General features: G+C 42.7%; 1 protein-coding gene across 3 annotated transcripts in view; it reads left to right on the top strand.

Annotated features, from left to right (window-relative positions):
* The window catches only part of TSPAN4 (tetraspanin 4), a 2,988,612-nt gene that overhangs the window by 779,536 nt on the left and 2,182,036 nt on the right, over nt 1–27,040 (top strand). Inside the window, exon 1 of one of the 3 annotated variants that reach the window (XM_078682791.1) lies at nt 6,075–6,144. The exons of the other annotated variants lie outside the window; for them this stretch is intronic. The gene's annotated coding sequence lies outside the window, so the exon portion shown is untranslated. Of the gene's footprint in view, nt 1–6,074; nt 6,145–27,040 lie in introns of those variants that run through there. 3 annotated transcript variants of the gene reach the window in all.

Here is a 27,040-nt window from a genome sequence, read left to right as displayed (position 1 = left end):
TACCACAGTTTTATTGATAAAACAACAAACCACAATGTGTGGAAATGTACTATTTGCACATCATCAAGTAAAGTGTCTTTATTTGTTTTGATTCTATTAACATCTTTGGTTCCATCACACTTCAAACATACAAAAAAGAGCTTTATTCATGATTTCCTCACTGCTGAAATATTCTGAAATATTTGTACAGTTAATTCACAGGTATTTAAATGTTGTTGGGTGTTATAAAAAGGCCATCCTACTCCCTTTTATTTCCCTGTGCTTCTACCTCAGCAAGACTGTCACAGGGTTCACTTTAGAAAATCCTCTCATTTTGCAGTCAGAGAAAATAAAAACACTAATCTTCCTGTTAGAAGAATAATCATATAATTTGTCAGAAGACAGACTGACTTTTAACCGCTATCTTTATAACACAGCAAAGGTACAAGATAAAAATAGACTTTCAAGGCATCTTTAGTGCTCATTCACCTGCTGACGTCCAGCATGTTTAATTTGTGCAAGCACAAATCCCCCAATAAATAAGTGGGGTTACTAACCAAGTTAAACAGTATGCAACTGACATCATGGCACATGACATCACGGTGTGTGATATCATGGCACATGACATTGCACGTGCCATCATAAGAAGTGGCAACACAACCCATGACCTCACAGGAAGTGACATCACAAGAAGTGAAATCAGATATTAAGACCTCACAAATATGTTTGCCAGGTCTAGCATGAGCACATTTGAGCACATTACATTATTTAAGAAGAGATTTAGCATCGGGTTTGAGCAAAAAAAGTGACACAACCCCGACGTAAAATCTGGGCCTCAACTTATACATTTACGTTTTGAAAACCCTTCCACAAATAAACTGGCAACAAGGAGAAACATGGCAGTAAATCAGTACTGCTTTAATTGGTTGCAACATTTGCATATTAAAATATCCTATGCAGTTAAGGCACCTGCTGCAGAGATCTTTGTATGCCAACTAAATCTCAGGGAATAATAACAATGATAAAATAACTCTTGAGATTAATTTATTTGCTGGAGAGATCTGCATTTTATTTAGTCCCAGTAAGCATTAAAATTGTATAGAGGGTTAATATGTCTCCTGCAAAACACATTATGTAACTCAAAGATGACAGATTTTTATTTATGTAAATGGGTAAGTCAGATGCTGCTTTTGACACAAAGATCCTTTTGTTACTTGCAGTTCATAAATTGTAATCCTAACATATCACATTGAGCTATGGAGGACATGTGATTCCTACGGATTGGTGTCACTACATCGCGGTTTTTTACAACGCATTCCGTTACATCGGAATTTTTACAACGCAGGATCCATTACATCGGATGCCATTACAACGCATGGCATTACATAGCAGATGCTATTACAACGCATGGCATTACATCGTAAGTATAGGTAAGTATAAAAAATGTAATTAAGTTAATTTAATTAATTTAATTTAATTAATTGAATTAAAATACATTTTAAAATAGTAAGTAATTTTATTTAATAAATTTAAATCTATTTATTTAAATTAATTTTAATAAAAATTGTAATTAATTTTATTTAATTAATATAATGAAATTAATTTAATTTAAATATTTTTTTAATTGTAATTAAATTAAATTAATTAAAATAATGTATTTAATTTAATTATTTTAATTAAGAAATGTAATTAATATAATATAATTAATTTAATTTAACCTAAAAACACCCCTGTACCCCAAAACCCAAACCCTACCCTGAAACCAAAAAACACCCTTGTACCCCAAAACCCAAACCCTACCCTGAAACCAAAAAACACCCCTGTACCCCAAAACCCAAACCCTGCCCTGAAACCTAAAAACACCCCTGTACCCCAAAACCCAAACCCTGCCCTGAAACCTAAAAACACCCCTGTACCCCAAAACCCAAACCCTGCCCTGAAACCTAAAAACACCCCTGTACCCCAAAACCCAAACCCTGCCCTGAAACCTAAAAACACCCCTGTACCCCAAAACCCAAACCCTGCCCTGAAACCTAAAAACACCCCTGTACCCCAAAACCCAAACCCTACCCTGAAACCTAAAAACACCCCTGTACCCCAAAACCCAAACCCTACCCTGAAACCTAAAAACACCCCTGTACCCCAAAACCCAAACCCTGCCCTGAAACCTAAAAACACCCCTGTACCCCAAAACCCAAACCCTGCCCTGAAACCTAAAAACACCCCTGTACCCCAAAACCCAAACCCTACCCTGAAACCTAAAAACACCCCTGTACACCTGTACTTATTTTAAAAATTACTTTAATTAATATAATAAATAATAAATTAATAATATTAAAAAACATAAATAAATATATTTAATTATAATTAATATTTATAAAATTAAAAAAAATTAAATACTTACCTATACTTACGATGTAATGCCATGCGTTGTAATAGCATCTGCTATGTAATGCCATGCGTTGTAATGGCATCCGATGTAATGGATCCTGCGTTGTAAAAGTTCCGTTGTAAAAGACTCCCGTTGTAAAAGTTGCGATGTAACGGTGCATCACCGATTCCTACGCCTCGTACTCCTCACTGTTGTCTGTAACACATCCTGCAGATTGATTTACACGCATATGATTTATTGTCAATGTATAATGTGTATGTGTGGTGTAAAGTGCTTTGAAACCCTGAATTGGGATGAGTAGCGCTACAATGCTATTAAACAAAAAAACAAAATAGTGGTATTCAAATTGTTATTTGTGTAAACACTGGGACAGACCAACACATGTGCCATTCTTACCGTGCATGCATATCTCTTATATACAGAGACTGAACAAAATCAAAAGAATGCCTCTCTTAACTACCTGTGAAGTGATAAGCTGTTGTGCCCTTGTTTTCCCTCCATTGGATTTAAAAGTGAGCCTTCCGATAACCCCCAGTCAGGATACTCCTACAAAAAGAGGCCTGATGGCCGTCAACTTCGGCCTTTGTTATGGGCCCAGCTGGAATCAGATAAGCCCATTCCCCACCTGCAGGCTGCAACTCGAAATGAAAGCAGACAACGTGCAGGCACTGCTGAATGTGTCTCGGTGTCTGAAAATTATACTGGGATAAGTTCAGCATATTTCTGTAGGGCCCAACCTCTTGGCAGGGTAGACGGTGTTCACACTGTGAAAAGAGTGGGCAGACAGCATCTACCCACATATACCCTTGACCTGTGCCCTGATTTTGAGGGCCCTGCAGCACCCCCCACCGTGACTTCCACCGCCTGTGTGGTTACCATCAGTCAACCTTTGTGTCCTCTAATGATAATCTCACTTTCAAGCCAGCCCGCACCTCAGCCTTAGCTATGTCTGTGAAAAGAGCACTCCCACAACCACTGAAGATGGGTTTGAGAGAGGCTAACGTCTACCCTGTCTGTAGTGGTGAAAGCGGGTGGTTCTTATGATCCGCCTCCTACCTGCGTCAGATCTTCAACCTGCCCTCTCATCCTCGTCTAAGCTTAAAACTGGCACTGACTCATCTGCTAAGGTCACATAGGAAGGTTCAGTGATGACACATGGTCCCTCTAATCCACACCAACGTGCATCTATCAGCAATGCTCCTTTCCCAACCTTTTTAATTTGCTTGTCTTACTATCAATTTCTAGTTTTGCTCAGCACTTTATTGACCAAAACACATCCCTCTTGATCTCTTTGTTAACTAAATACATTTGTTTCATGTGTACTTGTTATTTTGTTTCCGAAGTGTGTGTCAAAAGAGTCTGGTATCAGTCTCTTTTGCCTGTCATGCAGACAATAACTTCCCCAAACATATCCTTCCTCTGCCAGTGCAGGCATGTAACTACTGAAGATGCCTGTGTATGGTAGTTGCCGTTAAGCAGTTCCTTTGGGTGTGCCCCTAACAGGTTTACATCTATCAATTTCCATCACACTTGCACTATACCTATAATAATAAAACAATAAAAAAGAATGGCTATAGCTGGACAGCTGTTCACAATGTCATTGTTTGAAACATTTCGGATCTTTCTTTGAAGACATCTTATATATACCAACACGCGAAATCTAGTGTGTGAAGCTCTGTCTCAACCACAAGAATTATATTGCTCCAGCCCAGGTGCGCAACGCCCATAGGGCTCAAAGGCCCCCTCCAGCCCATATTCTTTGATCAGGACATGCCTACTGCTTTGCCTCAGTGACGTCAGCTGTCTCACTTCTTTTAAGGCAATGAGTAGCAGGGCACTTCATTACTTTCATCCTCGCCCCTGTTCTGACAAGTCAATTTCCTAGTCTCATTTTTTTAATATTCCTTAAATGCTTTTACTGGACAAACGTCTCCCTGGTGGCAGCCAAACATACTGTGTGACCTCCCTATCTACTAGATCCATCTTTGGCCAAATTAATCTTACTGCAGTCTCCTCTCCTCGCATTATACACACTGTCTGTGAACTCCTTACCTACTCTCGGCTCCGAAATCCCCTAAAATGCCTAAAAAATGTGACCCCGAGCAATCATTTGCCATTTTCGCCTTTATAAATGGTGCCCAATTGAGACCATGTATGTTTTGAACTTTTTCATGGTCACAGATCTTTGTAAATGACCTGAAACCTTTCATTTCACTTGTTGTGTGGTTGTTTTCCAACACTGCAGATCCATATCATAAATACATTTTCTTGCAGAGCAATATAGTAACAATTTAGTAACGGCTGCATTCTTTGCCAAGCTTCTTTCAATCAAGCCCACAACTTTCCTCAGCATATTCTCCCCTCTCATACCTTTTTACTATCTCTATGGCAGTGCTGGTTGCACACTCATACCAAGCCTTCTGAGATGCTTCAGCAGTGCCTCTGTGGTCATCGTAACCACAAACGCGTTCAAAGTGAAAGAGATAAGGCATCCTCTATTATTCAGTATTCCTGGCAAATCCGCTGTCCTGAAGATTGACTTACGCAATATATAGTTTACACAAATATCTGCAACAAGAGAACAATTCCAGAATTGCTTGTTCTCTGGCTAGTTACAGTATACAGAAAAAATTCAAACTAGACAAAAAAAATAAGAGAGAATTTTTTTTATGTATGAATTGCATTATCTGTTTTTAGAAAGTTCGCCTTTTGTCCATGTCTCTGGATTTTTTGCATTTTTATGGACAGTTGTTTGCTGGTATTAGGACTTTGAATATAGTGAAACTGGCCCTCGTGCTTTCAGTGCAAGCACTGTGCCACTGAAAACATGAGGTTGAAATTGGCGTATTTAAGTTTTCAGTAAGGCCATGGTAATTTAGGGCATGAAAAGCACCTATAGTGCGGAAATGAAGGATCTTATGTGGGTTGAAGAGTATATATGTACATCATCCAAATGTGGGACTAAATGTATCCTATGGATAATACTTCTGTGTCTTGGCTTGCTGTGGTTATAAAGTCATCACGGTCACCATTGGCAGAGATGAGCAGCAATCTTTCATGTAGGAAACTTTCTTTATACATTAGAATACGTAACCCCCAAGGTTTTTCTTCAAGCCCACCACACTGGAGATTAAATACATAAAAGTTAGTCATAATAATTATTAAGAAGAAGTTTCTAAAATCTGTTTGACACTCTGTAGGCAAAGTTACATTTTTCCTTAGCAGTCCGAATTATGTATTCATTAATTCAACCTGCAAAAATATAAAAAATGTATTTGAAAGATATTTTTCACTTTTTTTCAACAATTTTATGTAATGGTGCAAGCCGATTTTTGATAAATGTAGTTGAAAAGCAACGATTGCCTGAAAGTCAACCAGAAATCAGTTTTGGGTGCTGCCTTACCTAGTGGCTACAATTCGCATTTCAGCTAGGCATAAGGAGTTGGCATGCTAGAAAACAATTGTAGCTAATTAAAAGCCAGAAAGACTGTTTCAAGGTAAATACTGAACACTTAGCTGTGAGTGGACAACTGGGAGGAGAAGGAACGGATGGTGTCAGAAGTGACTTCCGCAAGAGCCTTCCATTTCACATAAAAATCCAATATGCAGACCCAAGTGACAAAAAACGGTTTATTCAGGAAAGTCCTATGGGGATTTTTCTCTGCCAATATTAGTAGGAAGGGTATTCTCAGATCTTTGATCGGGAAGGATCTCGAGGTGGGTGCGAGCTCTTTAGGGAGGCGCTGACGTGTCATTTTGAATGAGAGTACTCGGTAAGGTGAAAACAAAAGTGCTGAAAAATGGTTTGAGTTTTGGTGAAAATTCTCTTTGGATTGGGTGGACTAAAACTGACTCTTACCTTGATCTCTATTGCCTCTCTGAGGCAGAATACACTGTTGACTACTTGTTCTTGTTTTTTTTTATTTGGTACAAGAGTGGCCCCTTTAAGTCATGTTTGTATAAGGGATATATGCTGACGTTGACATTTACATCTGAATAGCTCCGTTGGGCTTTACTTTTTACATCTTTGCTTCAAAACTTCAAAATTCCATATATCCGATTCTCCTACTCTGTTTAAACCATTTTTAAAAACAAATTTGCTTAGTACATTTTTTTCTTTGGGTATTTGCCTGATGCTATGCAGCAGAGTTTCTCATCTAACGTCGTGACCTCACCAGATTGTGTTATTAAATTGATTAATTCAACCCCTCCGAAATGGATAATCCCCTTCTGGCAGTGGTCACCGACCCTCTTTTCATTACACATCAACAGGGTGATCAACTACTACGAACAACAACCAACTGATGCCCCTAAGCTCGATGGTAGGTTGATCCCCCTGCTGATGTTTGCAGATGACACTTTACTAATTTCAAAGACACAACAAGGCCTGCAAAAGGCCATAGAGGTCTTTGAGGTTTTCTGCAAAGGTTATGGACTAGTCATAAACGTAAGTAAGACCAAGTTTATGGTTCTGCATAAGTCCAAGTTTGTTAGGGGGAAGGGGGCCATGAGTGGGGTATAACTTGAACAGACTCAGGTGTTTTCTTACCTGGGGATTACCCGAGCCTCTAAATTAGATTGGAAACATCACACTAACCAGCTGGTCACGAAACATGCCCAATTAGCAGGAGCCCTAACCAAAGAGTTTTACCTCTCCCACACTAGGCCTATCACCCCAGTTCTTAAAATGTATGATGCTAAGATTGGATCAGCTGTTCTTTACGGGGCAGAATTGTGGGGATTCAGTAACCTTACCCAACTGACAGGTGTGCAAAACAAATTCTTGCGGGGAATTACAGGTCTTCCCGCATCAACTCCCTTGACCCCCCTATTCTATGATTTAGGATCACAACACCTGGAGGATATGGCCCGTTACAGATCAGTAGCATACTGGAGGAGATTGTGGGTCACTCCAGAACTCTCCCAGTATGCACGGGCATTCCTTGAAGTTAGAAATGCAGATAGGGCACATAAAATCCCTTGGATGAGGGAGGCAAGGGCAACATACAATGCTATGGGTTTATCTTTTTTGTGGGAAGATCCAATAGCCAGTACATTCCCACCTAGAAAAGCTTTTAGAGATCTGTATTGGAACTTGGTTTCACTAAAAAGATTTGGTCGCTGTACCAGCCCATCTCTAACTGTGGAGTTTCTTGAATTAAAACATTCTACCGCTTTTGAGGGTTACTGGGACTGGATTAGCGTCCCCGGGGACAGGAAGAAATACCACCAGTTTAGGGTTGGAACACTACCCATTAATACCTTCACTGCGAAATGGAGTGGTGGACATAGTCCCACTTGTCCTTTCTGCCCCACTCAACAGGAAAGCATTGGTCATATACTTTTTATCTGTCCTGAATATAAAGTCCGTAGGCTAGCATGGTTAAAACCTATCTGCTTGCAGCTAGGTCTTAAAACAGGCTGTGTGTCCCTAAGGATTCTTCGTACTAATAAATCCCAGCCTGTGGTTATAGCTGTCGCGAAGTTTCTCCACTGGATGTGGATAATCCGAGCTCGTAAATTATGTTTACAGTGATAATTTGTGCCCCTTTTTTTAAGTTATTTATTGTGATCATGCCACCTCAATGTATATATATAGATATATGTTGTAAGTGTAATCTTTTGAAATTTTATCTTCTATTCTTAAAACGTTTAACATTTGTATAATGAATTGTATGTGTTTTAAATGGATGCTAAAACATATGACATTATTTATTTAATGTACTTAACTTATTGTTTTACTTACTAGTTGGACGGCTTATAATTTGATTTCATTTTCTAACGATATATGGTATTATGATAAACTGCTGCCTGATATGTTACCGATTTACCTTTTAAATATGTAAATGTATAGTCTTTTTTGCTGTCTTTTATGATTTCTAAATCGAAATAAAGACTTATGAAAGTGAAGTAAATAATATATTCTTGGCTTTAGAAATCATTGTGATAATTTTTATTTGATAACTAGATCTATTTGAACAAAATGAACTAAAATCTAAAATGACGAGTCCAAGACTAACAGGATTCTTTTAATCTAGGTTGTTGGAAATGATGAATAGTAATAAGTAAGATCCTCGGATTTTCTCGTGCCGCATGTTAGACTTTGCATCTTTTGGCATGTTTCTCATCAGTTTTTGCTTTCTGACCTCCCGGTTTTGACTCTGTTTTTGCTGGCGTAGTGTTTCTGCGCACTTTTCTCACTGTTGATCACTGGGAAAGTGCCAGTGCTCCTGTGGTAAATTATGTTATGGATTGGTGTTTCCATGATTGGATATTTGATTTACTTGTTAGTCCCTAGTAGAGTGCACTGAGTGTGCCAGGGCCTGTGAATCAAATGCTACTAGCGGGCCCGCAGCAATGATTGTGCCACCCACTTGAGTAGACCTGAAAAGGTAACTCAGACTCGCCATTGCGGAGTGTGCTCGCAGTTTTAAGTGCCATGTCGACTTGGACAGTGCACACACTTGCCAGTCACTCACCTTCCCTTTTCTTACATGTCAGCCACCCCTAAGGTAGGCCCAAGGTACCCCTGTGGGCCGGGTGCTGTGTATGTGAAATATGACATGGCTGGTGTGTGTGGCATTTCCTGATAGTTAATTACGGCCAATTTCGTTTTTCTCTATTGCAAGGCTACCTGTTCCCCATAGGACTGAATTGGGAGTTTGTTTATAACATCTTATAAACATAACTGGCCCGAGGAATTAGGTAGGAAAATAAAGTTTAGTATGCCTGAACTCAGAATCTAAAGATGCATCTTTTAGTGAAGGTGATTTTTAGGTCTCGCCTAGGCAGCGCGCAAGCACTGCTTAGGAGTTACCTCTTGGAATCACTCAGGACTTTTTGGGAAACTCGTGCATGTACTGCACTGTTTCCAATGAGCACTCGTGCATGGATGGTGTTTACCTTGTGGGAGCGAGCAGATGCACCATCTGTTTCTAATTATCATGCCCTCGCTTATTTACATTTGCCTGTCTCGCGGTCATGTTAATTGGAAACAGATGGCGGTCGTGGTTACTTTTGCGGCTGCTTGTTTCATCCTTCCTAAAGCCCTGGCTGTGGAGCATAAAAGGCAGTCATCGAATCATTTAATGTATAAGGCCATTAGACACTGTATTAGCTGCACCTTTAAGAAGGAATCGGAAATGGAATTATTTTGCGGCTAAAAGATCAATACTAAGAGGACCTAGTTTGTTCTTAAGTTTGGCCAGAAATTAAATTAGGATCTAGTTTATTCCTTAAATCAGGCAGCAGTTATATCATTGTTCTCGAGCCTTCCCCATCCAGAACTAGAGAGGTGCTGCCACATTGTGGCCGTTAACAGCAACATGCCAAAACCACAAGTGTCTGTGAAAACCAGCCTCAATTAAGTATCTTATAGGTCACCCGTACTTCATCTTTCAATGTACCTAATACCCGCTGAATGAGTAAATCTATTATACTTGTCTGAGTCTTGGAGCTCCGAGAGGGGTCTGGTGAATGGAACAGGGTTAGAAGTCGGATTACAGAAGTTGCCAGAACCGAGGAACATGAATATTGAGTTTCTGTTATTGTTAACCGTCATTCATACTTGTTTATTTGTTAGGTGAATCAAACAGGGATTGTGTGCAGACGTAATTCTAAAAACCAGGAAATAGAGTCGAAAGACATAAAAATAAGTAGAAAGATGTCAGCATGGAGGAAAAACAAAAAGCAGTCATGGAATTTAGAAGCAGGCGTGGCTGGTAACATGGTAAGGTGGGAGGCCTAAATTATTGCCATCTTGAAGGCAATGTGGCAAGTGAGCCCAATTCTTACAATTCTTGAGGCCAAACAATGATTATAGCAACAGGAACCCACTGGAACTACCTTAACAAAAACAATAAGGGTCAAATACAAACATTTCTGAAGGTAACAAGCTTTGCATATTTGTACCTCGCAGATGAAAAACAATGACAAGACTTACTGTCGCCCATCAACCAGTAAGGGCAGCAGAAAAAAACGAATCCAACCTTCAAGATGTTTAATGTAACATAAAATAGATCCTCAGATACAAACCTTAATTTAAAACTCCAGACGTCTGAAAGAGAGTTGAATTCCATTGAGCAACGCTAGCTCTCTGAAAAGCCAAGAAACCTTCGCTTTTACTGTTTGTAAGAGTTTAATGAAATTATTGTAAAAATAACTCCAGATTTTTGCAGTGTGAGGCCTCATGGCCTCAGACACATTACTGTACTTAATGCTCATCAGGACAGGGACATCTTAAGGATTTTGGGGGCCCTGGGCCAAATGTATTTTGGGGCTCCTGTTAGGGACAGCTTTGAATATGTTTATCAGCTCGAAGGTCGGCTGCTTTAGCCTTACACCACTTAATTGTGTGTTGTTTCTTCAGCTTTGTATCCCTACGATGCAGTTACATTATTTCTCCTGTCGCCAGAGAAACCTTGGAATTAAGTAAAAGCTTATTAACCATTTTAATACTTAACTTCTCTACAAAATAGCTTAAAAACATTGACAAAGCCAATAGATCTGACTAAACACTTATAAAGTTCCTTATAAATTTCCAAAGATGAGACCTATTGGCTATGCCAATGCTTGTTACATTCTGTGTTTGAAAATACCACTTTTAGAAAGTAGGCCTTTTCTTGATCAGTCATCCCGTGTGCCTCTGCTGGAATGTGGATTGCCTGTCTGGGTTTTGGATGACAGAAGGCTGGCGAGCAGGAGTTGCTCCAGATAGTCTGGGTGGGTCAGGAAAGGGCTGAATAGACCTGGGCTGCAATTGGAGAAGAGGGGGAGATTTCCTTGAACATCAAATGGCCTGGCCTGCCTCTGACCATGCCGTCTGCATCTCCTGCCAGAAATTCTCACCAGAGAAGGCATAACTGGTTTTGGCTGGGCACAGACACTCTCTACCTAAGAGATCAAATGATTTTGGGATATAAATATTGGGACCCAGACCCCTGACTTTTAGAACTCCTTTGGACCAAGAAGGCTACCAGCGCTGGAGAAGCTGTGAGGAGGAACTACCATTTTGCTGTGTGCTTTGCTGTGTTGGCCTGCAGTGGCTGCTTCTGTCTTGGGCAGTGAAAGGACTGGATTGAACTTTCTGCAATCTATTTTTGTGAGTTTCTCCAAGGGCTTGAGGTAGAGCTTGCCCCCCTTATTCAAGAAGTCTTAGGAACAACAAAGACTTCAAGTTCTTCTGCCCTCAGCCCTGGGGACTATGTATTTTGTGCTGCAACAGAAGAAAAAGCAACCCGACGTCGCTGACGATGACGCTGCCGACTCCGTGACCTGACGGCACCGCAGAGGGCACCGCCACAATGCCCCACCACGACCCTGGTCTCACCGACGACGCCTGCTGATGCCGCCACCAAACTGCTGCTCGGACCGCGACCTGTGGGCGCCGCACTCTGCACCGCCTCGCTTCCGGACGATGCCTTGGTATCCCAGATGACGCCGCTCCACGCCGAAATCGATGCCGCTGCTTGCACCGTGGTTCGAGGGCACCACTCGTAAAGTTACAGGATGCACCGCTCTCATCCTGCACCGCAGCCTTGGCTTACCGATTCCGACGCCAGCGACTCCAGTTTGTCAGTCGCCGACAGCTCTTTAGCAACGACGACGACGCTGCTAGCACTGCGACAAGCACCGCATTCACTTCTCACCAAGACCCTGGTCTCACTGACGACGCCATCTGATGCGCCATCGAGCTGCTGCTCACACCGCGACCTGAGGGCACCCCATGCCACATCGCTGCACTTCGCACCACAGCATCCGACACCTGCCGACGCCAGCGCTCCTGACTTCAACAGTGAGGAGTTCGATCTGCAACGTGTTTGACTTCAAGGGCCCGACGACTTCTGCGCCGACTTCCAGAATCAACGCCTGCAAACGCGGTGCTTTGGAAGTTTAACGAGAGTTCGCCGACTCCCTTCATTTCTAAAAGATACTGTTTGCTGGTCTTCCCGACACCGTAGCTAGTTCGCAACGCCGCGGTCAGCCAGAACTGTTTGGATTTGTTTACTCACGACGCCTTGATAGCCCTGGATGGAGCTATCGACATCAAGAAACTGTTTTTCAAGCACATTTTGATAACTGAAGAATTTTAAGTACTGTATTGTGGATTTTTATCGTTTTTGGTCTTGTCTTAAGTATATAAAAATATTGGATATTTTTCTATACTGGTGTGGTGTCCTTTTGTAGTGCTTACACTTAATTACTGTTGGTTATGTGCAAATGCTTAACACAATGCCTCTAGGATAAGCCTGACTGCTAGTGCCAAGCTTCCAAGGGGGTGTGCAGGGGTTATTTTAGGAGTGTAACTCCCTTATCCTGACTAAAGTGGTGGTTTCTGCCTGGCTTTGGCACATGCCCTAGCCTACCAAAAATCCCATTTCTAACACTGCATATGTTTGCCATTTACCATAGACATCCACCTTTTAGTATGGAAGGTTTTTATTCCTGCTTTAGATGGGCCTTTGACTTCTTTCAATTAAAAAATTAATCGTCAGATGCAGTAGCAGCGCAAGGTGCAAAGAGATGAGCAGTGGTGTCTTTATTTGGGTGTGGGGGCATTGACCCCTATTTCTTTGCCCTATATTAAATCATGTTTGCTGACTGCTCTCATTTTGGGGTTTTTTGCCGCAGTGTGCGGCATTACCCAGACAAAGTTTTCTTTTAACAGGAGTGAGGCGGGCATACGTGGGTGGGCGGGGAGTGGGAGCTTGAGTGATTGGCAGGTTAGTGGTGAAGTGCACATGGATGGGTGCCTTGCTCACCCCAGCCCGACATGCGCACTTGAACCCTTTTCTGCACAATGTAGGGAGCCCAGCGTATTGCTACCGCAGCCCCAAGTCTCCTTTGGAGCGTTGTCAGCACCTGACCAAGCCAATCCTCGCACTGCTCCCATGCTGGTTCCTAACATAAACAACAAGGGGGCAGTGCCTAAATTGACCAGGAGTCATGGGGTTGGGCTAAGAGCTGAGCTGGTGGTCAGGTCACTCACAAGCTTAGTTTGATGCACACCTGGAGGTGCTGAGTAAAACCACCCTCTGCTTCTGAGGAGTTTGAGAACAGGGGACAGAAATAATCGGATCAGATGATCTTGTTCACACCATCCAGTTAGATAACAAGCATGTTACACCAGCAATGAGCAAAAGTTGCAGAAATTGTTTATTTTGAAGATGTATACATGCCTGTGCTTAAGGAGAAGGATTTGGCCTGGTTTATGGATGGTAAAGCACTTTGGATGAGATGGGCCAGGTAGAGAATGTGGGCGCGGCTTCCTCATTACACCTGCTGGCTGTGGCCAACCCATGGATCTCCCCCACTGCCATGGTGTACACCTATACCGGGCCTCACCGGCCCTCCCTTCCGCCTCCCCCAGGGCATGTTTGCGCTAAAGCTTGTTAGGGCTGAGTCAGATAGGGCAGCAGTCTTCCTCCCCCAGGGCCCTAAAACCCCAAAAGGCCCCACATTCACCCTGGGCCTGGAGGATTCAACGGCTGTGATTTTGCCATCCCTGATTCGCTGCTTTGGGGGCTGGTGCCCAAGGCGTTACCCATGCCACTTAAAGCGTGCTGGCCACTCCCTACCCGAAGATATAGGTATTGTTTATACGCTATGTTGAAAAATGCCTTTACTTGTGAAACTTGCTAACTTGCAAAGTATAACATCTATAAGCCTAGAATAATTATGGTAAAGAAGGAACGTTAAGAAACATTGGTAGCGGGTAGATCCTATGTTGGGATCCATATATCTAAGTCTTAGCAGGTGGCCTCCTCCTTCGACAACCAAGTGGTAAAAACATTGAGAAATAACCTTAAAGGGTGGAAACAGTTGTTACCAGCAGTCCTCCATAAAATTGAGATTAGCCTACAAATATACATGAAACCGCTGGCCACACGGAACTGCTGATGATCTTTATACAAAGGCGTGGGATAGACTCAAGTAAGAAGTTGTGATTCTGAGCAAAACAGTCGCAACTCAAGCGGTCGAACGTGGAATTTTAAGAAGCATCTCGGCTGAACTACAACCCATACACTCCTTCCGAATGCACTCAGAATCTGTGTACATTCCAGTGCATGGGAAGGAATAGGAATATGCACGAAACCATTTCAAATCGCGTAAGTAAAAAAATAAATGTAGTGCTGCTGATGCATACTATGCGAAAGGAAATTACAAGCAATTAAAATCTGGGCACCGAGTTTGTGGCACATTTATTTATTTTAATTTTATTTAATGCGATTTTATATAGCGCGAACATTACCAGAAGGAGTCAGAGCGCTTTACAGATGAACCAGTTGCGATACATAAGGATTACATGAGTTACATAAAAGATACAAACAGAAAAAATTGCAAATGTACAAGTTTTTAAGTCACACACGGAAGAGATACAAACAGAAAAAAATGCAAATGTACAAGTTGTGGAGTCATACAAGGAAGAGATGCAAAAGGATAAACTCTAAGAGTCACATAGGAATGGTAGTGAGTACAAAGGTCTACTACATATACTGGTGGTTAGTTATCTCTATATACATATATATAAAAATAGTATATTTTCTCAGGTCAAGACCCAAAAAACCAGGAGAGTAGAGTTCCATTAGGTGGGGTCCGAGGGGGGACGCAGTCACATGGTCCGGTCCTTCTGCTGGAGCAATATCAGAGCAGGGGCTTTCCTTTTCCTCCTCAGCTCATATCATCTTCATCAAAAGCAGGTCACGGCATCTTCATTAGAAGCGCCACCAATAGCAGCCACTGAATTATACAGCACCCAGCGAGGCACAGATCACAGCGACTGACTCCAAAGAGTGCTCTGTGTAGCGTCAAGAGTAATCGCTGTCTTAAATCAGGACCCAGCGCGGTGGCAAGAGCAGCTTATGCATCAAATCTGCCCCCAATATAATGCAAAGACCACTGTGTTAAAATAGCACACAGTTCGGCACGAGTAGCAGCCCCGGCTGAACATGATACCCACAATATAGTGCCAAGAGCAACCACTAGTTCACAACCACATCAAATATGTGGTTATCCACAGCTATTGTATTAAAAAAAATTGTGTTTGGTTGTGAACCGCCCCAACCCCCCTTCAGACGGTCAGGCTCACTCGCTCCCCACAGGTCACTTGATCCGAACTTTTACGGTGCACCAATTTAAAATGTCACCAGCCGCCACTGATTTTAAGAGAGATGCATTATCATCCTCCGAGACGATCTTGCTCCGATTGTCTGCCATGCCAGGTCTTCGAAAATTGCTTTGTAATTCAGTGCTCTCCCGCAGCATTATATTATCCCTAATTGCCTCGGCACTTACAAACGAGCTTTGAAGGGCCTTCCTGCTGTCTCATCCACCACACTCTGTGTTTTCTGAAGATAGAAAATCTGATTTGATGTCAAGAAGGAAAAAAGTATATCAGAAATCTCAATCCCCAAGAGATTTTAATGTATTGAGTTTGAAGTAGGAATTATGATTTGTGCACACAAGAGTCTGCTGAAGTCCATGGGGCCATCCACCCAGGGTAAGAGCGAAACTGCCTTGCAAGGTACAAGACTCTGCTACTGTTTCGTATGCTTTTTTGACTATGCATAGCACTCGCATATAACTGCAAAGTTTTCCATTTGCTTATGTGTGACATATCCGTGTTTTCAGTGGACTTATGTGTGACATTTCGGTGCTGTTTGAGGGGCATTAAGAGCGAAACTTTATAGCAATTAGAACAGAGTAGAGTGCTCTTTTGATTGGATAAAGTACATCCTTCTGTGCTATAAAATGCTTCAGAAATGCGCTCAAAATAGCTATAACTTTGTAGAGTGCTTGTGAAAGGTCAGTACCTGCGTCCATTTTACAATATGACTGCCAAAGGGGCGGGGGGGTGTAATGCAAACTGAACAGGACTACTGAGTGATTACAATCTAAAAGTAGAGCGATTGTGCCCTCTAACTTCCAGACACTGATCAACTTATTGGTGATAGCGACCTTGTAAGTTCAGTCCTCATGCATCAAAATGATTCTACAGGTTACACAGACCCTTTGCACAGCAGCGCTGGATCATTTATCACAGGCCCAGGGATCGCACAGCCAGCCATCCTTCAAAATTCATTTTTTTTCAGGTATTGGCATTTAGTAGGTGAGCTGTCTCTGAAGTTGAGCAGATATTTCCTTTTAAACAGCAGTTGTTGCTCAGGTTTCACAAACCCCAAGTGTCTCAGGCCTCAGACAGCAAAGCTATCCCCTAGGATGCATGGATCTGACAGACAGAAGCGTTGCCAGAAATGCTTGTTCTCAGAATGTAGTTGTAAACTTCTCTCTTGAAGTCTACCCAGTCCCTGAGTGGTCTGTTCACTTTCCACCTCCAGCTGTTCTTTGATGCAGCGTTGGGGGTCTCTGAGAGGTTGTCTAGCACCGTTTGATTACCTGGATAATGGTTTGGACTTCATGTGGCAGGTGAGCTGGGAGTTGTCAGTGGCCAAGGCTTCCGAGTCATATCAATCCCACCAACATTCACTCTCAATGATGCTCCCGTGCCTGACCCCCATGACAGCAGGGCTCGAGTCGGCGTCCCCCCACTTATTTTACCGGGGGGACACTGTCCCCTCTGCCAAACAGCTGGACTTCACTCTTTGGCCTCTCTGGGACGAGGAGCTCGGCACCTTTCGTGACGTCACTTCCTGTCCTGACATCACTTCCGGTGACGCGTCCCCCCACTTCTCTTTTTACGACTTGTGCCCTGCATGACAGGTAGTGGAAGAGGAAACATTGTCGCCCTGTCTCTGTACTGACTCTGTCCTTGTTGACTTTAGAGTAATTCACATGGAAGCTCCACCACGTTCATTTTGTAAAGCAGCTAGAAAGACAACTGCAGGCCAAACAGGAGGTGACAGGCCCTACTAGTAAATGTTCTGTAGATGTATTGGTAAACTATTAGGTAACAATACCTCAAATCAATATGATGTGATTGCTTTGAGTTGTCATCGCCACTTTGCTACAGTTACCACTAGCATTATAGTAACTGTATGACTGGTCTGGGAAGCCTAGTGTCATTGGCTTTATTCTAATCCCGATGCCCGCTGACTATCCAGTTGTATCAATAGCCCGGGGATCTATGAGTTTGGGGTTCTGGCCTGCCTCTTATATCTGAATCTAAGAATCCCCTTCAGGACTTGGGTAAAATAATCTAAGGTCTCATTTTTAGATCTTAAATGTTTTCCCTTAAAGCAGCTGGCTTTTCTGGATGTGTTACAAGATATCTCGGCCACGACTTTAGACATAGGGTCCTTTGCCTTGCTCTTATCTGTGAAAATGTTAAACTGTTCAGACTTATGGTTCACAGGGACCATCCCTTCCAGAGTTATTCCTCTAATGCTTGACTAACTTCTTCATATTCTGGCATTTGGAAGCAGCTATCTAGTAAGGTACATCTTGTGGTGAAAGATGTACATATGTAACACTTGAGGGCAGTGCTAGTGCCTAGTTCTACTATCTCACCAACCATTTTAACCCCCAGGATTTCAGTTTTACCATAATCAGGTGTTTGTGACACTTCTGCTGAAATCATGTCTTGTTGTTAGATGAGCATTTGCTTCACCCTCTCAAGTTAAGTATAGAAAGAGGGTGTAGTTACCTTTGGGTTTGGTATCCAAGTGCACAGTATTATTAATTATTATTATAAAATTTCCTATGGCGCACAGATACCCGGAGGTTTCCTGGAGCCATTGGACCTATGCAAGAAGAAAGAGAAATCCTAATGGTTAAATAACCACGTTTTTAGGTCTTTGCGGAATTTTTGATGAATAGTTTCATGCCAGAGTTGTAAGGGGGAGTGAATTCCACAGTGAAGGATCTAAGCAAGCAAAAGACCGACCTCCCATACGTACTTGTTTGATCCTGGGGACTTGGAACTTAGCCTGAGTAGAGGATCGGAGAAGACATGTAGGGAGGTAAGGGTGTACCAAGGCACTGAGATACTGTGGGGCTGCACCCGATTTAATCCTATGTATATAGCATGGTGCTTTAAATTTTGGGCGATTTTCCATCCTAAACCAATGAAGGTCACAGAAGGAACCTGAGATAGAGGCCTTTCTAGGTAGCCGGCGCAGTAGTCTGGCTGCAGAAATTTGGACTACTTGCAGCTTCCGAATTACCTCCATGTTGGCTCCTAAATACAGGATGTTGCCATAGTCCAGTCTGGACACGATCAAGGCCTGGATAACTGGTTTTTGCGTACCTTTTTTGTGGCGCGTAGTCTTGGGAATAAGTGTGCGTCACTGTCTGTTGATTGTGTTCTTGGAGTCAGAAGAGCGGTTGGTGGTGATTGAGCAGATGCAAGTGGCTACTCTCCATCCACCACGGCCTCTCCACTTAGGGTTGGGTGACTACATAGTACATTTATGTTTCGAGTAGTATGTAGCACATATGAAGCACATGTAGATCTCCGAAATGTGTGTGTTGGTTTCCTGAAATGCAATATTTTGGAGGACATGAACTTTGTTGTGATGTTTTGCCACTTGGCAGTAGCACCTAATTTCCAACCAATATCCTATTACACCATACGTCACCCAATATAGAAAGAGTAGTGTTGCTCTCTGAAAGTTCTCAACGGGATGCAAGTCATTACCATGCATGTTTAACAATGTGTTGACCATCACAAAGCATTGTATTCATTACATTATTGAACTTTAATATACGTATGTGTGTATATACATATATACACACACACTCACGTATATGTGTGTATCTTTTTTACATGCTTAGATTGTTTAAATACATTAAAAAAATTAGTGCGTCTATCCCACCCATACGCCCTTTATTTTAATTTGGTACCTCCCCTTTTCACTACCTGCCCCTCAAACCTAAAAACCCATTTCTACCCCTTAACCCTATCCACCCGAGAACTCTAAAAATGCCTCACTAACCCTTGTCTCTAGCCATCCCAGATCCCTTAAAACCCCTTACTACCCCTTACCTATCCCTGATTCCTAAAAAAAAAACCTTACTACCCGTTACATTTAACCATCCCTGATCCCTTAAAACGCTTACTATTTGAAAGGAAAATAACTTACCTGCATGGAAAAATCATGCTTTGAAAGGTACCGAAAAAGGGCCTGTTGGTACTTACCCGCGTGGTAAAGGTACGGCATGGTGAAAGATGCCTGTGAAGGTCACATAGTTTCCCATCCTTCTTGCAGGATATAGGACAGAAGATACCACTGCTGGGACCAGAGCAATGTCGATGCAGTGCCTAATTTGAACCAGTGTTTGCTGGTGCTTGATACCAGCACTTACTTCTTAACACCGGCACTTATGACATTCCACCACCTGGTGGCACTGTTAGTCGATTTTTAAGGTGTTTAATAATTCGATATGCAATATGCATTAAAATTGATAGTACCAGCCATCCACGCCATTTTTACAGCTTTGGGGGACCTGGAATAGTCTGAATAGTTACAATTGTAGGAGTGTGAACGTTAGGAGTTGTGTTGCTACTGGCATTGGCAGCGCTGGTAGAGGAAATGGGAGGTGCAAGCTGCACTGGCCTTCTGACAAGGGAATTGGCTCTTTTTTTTTACGCACATAAAGCACTGTGGTCGTGACCTGCCCAATTTCTGTTTCACTGGGTCATGATACCTCCATTAAGATGCTCAGCCTGCACCATCATCCTCTCATTGACACAGCTTTCATTTCCTCCTGCAAACTCTGTGCGCCTCATCATGGATGCAGGAGCGGCCACCGAGCAGGAACGAACAGCCGCTAAAGCGAATCTAAAGAGGGGGGAGGGAGGTCATGATATAAAAAGTTAATTAAGGGGAAAAAAGTTCAAATGGAAAGAAATAAAAGGGAGGATGAATGCAGATGCCATAAGCCAAAGGAAGTAACAGTAAAACACGACCGACAAAATAAGCTGCTGCATGAGCAAATCCCATTTAAATGCAAATGAGCCAAAAGTTGCTTTTCATTGAATAGACCGTTCTTTTTGAGAGGAGCAGGACGGGGGTGCAAGACGGCGCGAACTCTGAGCTGCGCCCAGCCCAGGGCATACTTCAGAGCACTGCCCTCACGCCCTCTTCAAGAGGTTCCCTGCGGGGTCTCCATGTACAGTAAAGTACCATATTTACTACTGAAGGATTACCGCCATGGCCTCTCTCTCGCGGTCTATCTCACGTACTATCTCTCTCTCTCCCCCTACCCCTATCTGTCTTTCACTCAGTGGCGGCTGGTGGATTTTCAAAGTGGTGTGGCGTACACTTTCGATCAGAGTATAATGAGCGAGTGAGTGAAGCAAGCGAGCCCGAAGTGCTAAGGAGCGGGCAGTGGGTTCTCCCCTCGCAAGACAATTTTGAAAAAAATTTGATAAAAATGGTGGATTTTACACCACATATTTGCTGCACATTTTTGAAAAAAGGGGATACAAATATGGCATTTTAAAGCACATGTGTGGCTGGTGGGGACCCCTGCGGGGTGCATCCAGTGCGTAATTTGAGCTGGTGTTGCAGGTGGGGCCCACTGGCAGAGCGAGAAAGGGAGAAAGAAGGAGGAAGGGATTGATGGAAATGCAGTGACAATGAGATTAAAATAGGAGATGAAAAGTACCTGAAGTGAACTAAAGGGGTGGGAAGTGCGGGGTGATGGGTGAAAGAGGTAAGAGGCAAATGGCGGATACAAGGCTATCACCCTTGCTTTACAGTAACCCCATCACTCGGCAGCACCGGCTGGAGTTTCTGAGATAAGCTTTGGGGACTCATTGTTTTCCACATTAAGCCCTCGGTGCACCCCTCTGTACCCCGACTCTCGCCCCCACAGTCATTACTGCCGTCCTTGGTATTTACACTCACTGACTGTTCGACTATCCCTGTGGTCTCTTGCTTTGCCTCGGGTCACATGGCGCGCGCCCACGTCAGTCTCCGACCTTGTCAACTTAACTATACAGCCTTGATAAGAAAGTAAATCAGGAAATGATCTTGTGATTGTAAACCACAGCTGGCCTTCTCCTCAGGGGCTGCGACCAGGTGTTGGAAGACGGGGAGAGGCGAAACAAGGCGCTTTGTGGGACTCGAGGCGCTTCATGGAGATGTACTGGGAAGAGGCCTGGGACCCCCTGCTGCCTCTGAGACTTGACTTTACCACTTGTGATAGTGAACGCACTCAGGCTCGTGGGAGAAGAACGTGTCAGTGCAAAACAGGGGTTTAACGGAGGCCCCAGCTATGTGAAGGGTACACGTGCACCAGCGGACAACTAGAGCCAAATTTCGGGGGGGGGGGGGGCTGAAAAATATTTCTGGGGGCTAATTCTTCCAACCATAGACAGAGTGGCTGTAAGAAGGGGTGAACACACAACAAAAGCCTAATTTATAAGTAAATGGTGTTTTAAAGACCTGTTAAGTACTCAGTGCGGCTGCAATTAGATGCTCGCCAGCCCGCGAAGCTGTCTCCGCCCGGGCTGACACACAGGACGGGTGAAGCCCCGTGAGCCCAATGGGTGCTGCGTGCCAGACGTGCACATACACACATACAGACACACACACACAGATACATATGCGCACACACAGGCACAGACACATACTCGCACAGACACGAGCATCGGCGCACAGAGATTTACAGACACGCAAACATAGACACTTACACTCGCACACAGACACAGGCAGCGGCACACATGGACATGCCAATAGCTGTTGTGTGCTATACACATGCCCAGTGGTGGCTGGTGACATATGAAACTGATGGGCCGTAAACTTTCTGTTGGAGTGCAAAGTAACATCCTAAGCGTCTCCCCCGAGAAAATGTAGTAAAAAGAGTGCGTAAATGGTGCATTTTCAAGCAAATTAAGAAGCAATTGTGAAAGTGCAGTTATTACATTAATAAAAGGATGTCATATTTCCCTCTGCCTTTCCACTAAGTCTGTAAAGAATTATCCCGGAGGTGAGTTTGACTACTTCCCCTTTTTACTTTTATCAGTTTCCTATTACAAAGCCAATGTCCTCCTGTAAATAAACCTATTGAGGTTGTTTGTGATGGGGTTACAGGAGAGGAGCTGTGAAAAATAACCCACTCTTCTCTAATGTGGAACCGAGGCACACTGCACAGCTCAGCTCACCAGCACGAAGTTTTCATTTCAGAAAAGCAATGCATGGAAAAGAAACAGGGTAATGTGGAAAAAAGGTTATATTAACTGGTTCCATAGGGGACTTTCCATAAGTTTGTCTCGTTTGTACATTGGATAATACACAGAAAATGGAGAATGCAGTTTTAAACGACAATGGTGTATTTTCTTTATGGGAAAAGAAAACCGACACATGTTTGACAAACTAAAGCCTGCAAAACAGAATGTAAATGTAAATGTAAATGTAAATGTAAATGTAAATGTAGTATACTTGTAAAGCGCACAGCTGCCCCAGCAATGGGGCGTCCCGGCGCTGTATAACTCTGGGGAACCCGTCCTGGCTTTCCCTGTGGGATGGTCCCTTGCTGGGAGTCCCCAAGGTGGAGCCAGGCATCCCCGGAATTGGTGGGGCCGTTGTGGAGATTAGGCAAGCTAATGCCCAGAGTTGCCGAGTGGAACCCCTGATTAGAGTAAGCACCGAAGCAAGAATTATCGAGTCCGCTGACCAAGGTCCACGACCCTGCCGCGTCGGGAATTGAAACCTGGTCCCGGGCCGACTTCTGCTCTCTGGCCTGCCGCCTCTAACCAGTGAGCCACACTACTCCACAATCTATCAGATGTTCAGTGCGCTGGCACCGCTCGCCACCTACGGCCTGTGTTGCTTTCACCCTTGGCCTCACTGCCCTAACAGACTACTCAATAGTAGACAGAGCTTGAGGTTATTTTTTTTGTGCTTGCTAGTCGCGGAGTAGTGGACATAACTAACTTAAGGAGGACTCGATCTCCTCGCAAGCTTTCCTAGATAAAGCGTTTACTTTATGACTGTTGCAGTTATGGTGTCAGGGCAGCAGGGCAGGCCATGCCCTGGTGTGTACAGTCGTGGCTCGTGGGGGGAAGGGAGGGGGAAGGAGGGGAAGGGGAGGGGTTCACGCAGGGGGTGGGTGGCAGGGAATTAAAAAAATAATATAAATATAAAAGAGAAACTTTAACTTACCTCAGCCGGTCCGTGCCACCTCTGCTGCTCCCCTTGGCGCCTTGTACACGAACAGCCAATTCTCTCAGTTCACGAACAGTCAATCCTCTCAGCCAATACTGGGCCATCCAGAGGAATGACTTGGACAGTCTTTTTTTTTTTTTTTTTTTTCAGTTTAGTAAAGTTTTATTTTGTTTAAGAAAAATAGTACAGCATAATATAACAGTATTACAAAAAAAAAACAGAACCAATAGTCGATAACCATGAGAGATAAATGGAGATGAAAAATGGTTCAGAGATAACATGAAAAGAAAGAAAATGGATGAGAGAAAGAAAGAGAAGAAAAGAAAGGAAATAAGAGGGAGAGAGAGAAAGAGGAAGGGAGGGTTAGGGAGGGGGATAAGAGGATAAGAAGGTAGAGAAAGGTAGCCAGAGAAGGTCAGATTTAATTTTTAAAGTGACAGAAGAAGAAGAAGCAATTGCAATTCTGTGCTCATCACATACGAAATTCCACCATGTATGTACAGACAATTTAGTGTTATCCTTCCAGCAAGACAAAATTACTTTGAAAGCAGTTGCAATGAGAAGATCAAATAATTTAGCATCATACGAATGTAAGTCCAAAACATCAGATAGGGAACCTAAAAAAATGTGCAACACTGAGAATGGTTCAGAAAAATGAAAAATACGCATGCAATATTTCCAAACTGAGCTCCAAAAAGTAAGGACAGATGGGCAATCAAACAAGAGGTGTTTGAGTGTGCCAGGGTGGGTGGAACAGGACCAACAAAGGGGGGAGGAGGAAGGGGAGAATTTGGATATGCGTACAGGGGTAATAAGAGCTCTATGGTAGAGAAAAAAAAGTGACTGAGTAATACGAGCTGAAATCGAAGTCTTAAACAATTTACACCATAAGCGATCCCAAACATCAACAGATAACGAGAAAGATAAATCAGTTTCCCAAACAGTTTCAGTAATGGTTTTAGGTCTAAGGCCAACATTGTCCAATAACAGTTTATAAATTAGAGCAGCTTTGGGGATTTGTTGAGTAAACATAGGATATAGAGGGGTGGAAGGGGTAAGGGAAGGAAGGAGATCAAAAGGAGGAAGGGTAGAAAGGTGAGAGAAAATGCAGAAGTAATAATGTCATATTCCTTGCGAAAATGTATAGGTAAATCAAACACAGTTTGCATTACATCAAATGAAATAATGGAGGAATCAGAGAAAAATTGATATACAAACATAATATCCTTTTCTTTCCAATACTTGAAATAAAAAGATTTACCCTTGTACTTAAGATATTTGTTATACCATACACTAGAAGAAAGAAAACTTTGTAAAGGGGACGAATCTTTCGAGAATACATTGTGCAGCAGAGTATGTGAGTATTTCAGTACAGGGTGTGTAGTCAAGAATGAACAATTTGACATGAAAAGAGATTGTTGGAAAGTAAAATCTTTTAATAAGGACCGTTCGACTGCAATCCATTTGGGCAGAGGGGTATCATTGAAATCGAAAGCCAATGAGAAGACTTGTTTTTATTAAAAAGGCAGAGTGGTATGACTGAAAATCAGGGAAGCGAACCCCACCTTCAGATTTCGGGCGTGTAAGTTTATGTAAGGCAATACGAGGTCTTTTGTTATTCCACAGAAATTTGGAGCAGATGGAGTTCAGCCAATTGAAATACAATTTGGGGATTTTCATAGGAAGCATGGAGACAGTGTATAAAATATATGGGGAAATCATCATTTTAATGGTGTCTAAACGACCCCACCAAGAAAGGAAAAGGGGAGACCATGATTGAAGAAGTGATTGAATTTTTTGAGTAAGGGAGGTAAAGGTCAATTTAAGTGTTTCACCTAAGGTAGAGGAAAACCAAATACCCAAATATTTGATCTTGGAGGGACACCAGGCAAAATCAGTTGATGCAAACATATATTGGTAACAAGATGAGTTGAGGGGTAGTACCTCCGTTTTAGAGAGATTAAGCTTATAACCAGAAACAGAGGAGTATAAGCGGACTTCTTCTAAAAATGGAGGAAGGGAAGAGACAGGATTAGCCATGTAAACCAGGACATCATCAGCATAGGCTGAAATTTTTGTCTCAATCGATGACAATTTGAACCCATGGATTAGGGGGTTAGAGCGGATTTTAATGAGGAAGGGTTCAAGGCAAAGAATAAAAAGTAAAGGGGAAAGAGGGCAACCTTGTCTCGTTCCTCTGGATAAGGGGAAACATTTTGAGAATTGGTTATTAACAAAAACACTTGCACGAGGAGCAGAATAAAGTAGTTTAACTAAGGAAATGAAGTAGGGACCAAACCCAAACCATTGTAATGATTTAAACATGAAATTCCAATTAATACGGTCAAACGCTTTCTCAGCGTCCAGGGATAGGGCAGCTAAGGGGGCTTTAAATTGTTTACTGTGTGAAATAATATTGGCAAAGACACGGGCATTGTCAGCAGCAAGTCTACCTTTCACAAAGCCAACTTGATCGGTGCTGATTAAGAGAGGGATAAGGGATTCGAGGCGGGCCGCTAAAATTTTGGCAAAATTTTTACAATCGTAATTAATCAGGGAGATGGGACGATAGTTTTTACAAAGGGAATGGTCTTTGTCAGGTTTGGGGATTATGACTATTAGGGCATCCAAAAAGGAGCCAGAGGCTTTGGCGTTTGCAATAAAGGAGTTAAAAAGTTGTAACAGATGGGGGACAAAAATAGAATGCATGTTGGCATAAAATTCAATTGGAAGACCATCTGGACCAGGAGCTTTCGCTTTCTTTAGGGAGGTAATTGCTTTGAGAATTTCCTGAGGGGTAATGTCAGACTCTAGGTGATGGAATTCGGAAGGGAGAGATGGGGGAGGAGGAAGGTCTTTGAAAAAACGGGAGAGGTCAACATCATCAGGGTTCGTATCATCAGTATACAGGAGTTTATAGTAGTTATGAAATACTTGAGCAATATCCTCATCAGAAGAAACCAAGGTGTTAGTTACTTCGTTGAGAATAGAGCCAATCGATTTTCGCTCAGATTTAATTTTAAGATAGTTTGCTAGCATTTTCCCAGCTTTATTTTGACCCCCATGAAATTTAGATTTAATCTTCAAGAGGGTGTTACAAGCTTCAACTGTGGCAATTTGATTGAGGTCAGATTTGGCTTTGATAAGTTGGAGGAGAGCGTCAGGATTCTTGGACGAAAAGTAAGAGTGTTCTAGGGTCTTAATGTTGGAGAGTTGGGCGGTATATTTATCACGGTTGAGTTTCTTTTTCCTAGATACATAAGAAATTGTGAAACCTCGTAAAGCAGCTTTAAAGGCATCCCAATTATTCGAAACTGACGTGTCATGGGGTAAATTGAGGGAAAAGAATTCAGAGATGAAATCTTTAACTTTAGACATAAATACAGAATCGGAGAGAAGGAAAGTGTTAAATTTCCATCGATTGAAAGAGGAGGTGGTTTGGGCCAGGTCAAAAGTGGCATAAACAGGTGCATGGTCCGAGAGAAAAATAGAACCAATTTCGGACTTCTGAATCGCAGGGAGAAGGGATTTGCTGACTAGAATATAATCAATTCTGGACCGGGTGTGGTGAACATTAGAGTAGAATGTATATTCGAGT

Source organism: Lissotriton helveticus, chromosome 3_1 (assembly GCF_964261635.1).
Source record: "Lissotriton helveticus chromosome 3_1, aLisHel1.1, whole genome shotgun sequence".
NCBI classification, from domain to species: Eukaryota; Metazoa; Chordata; class Amphibia; order Caudata; family Salamandridae; genus Lissotriton; species Lissotriton helveticus.
The sequence above is the reverse complement of the archived record's forward strand: the minus strand, read 5'-3'. Positions and strand labels throughout refer to the sequence as shown.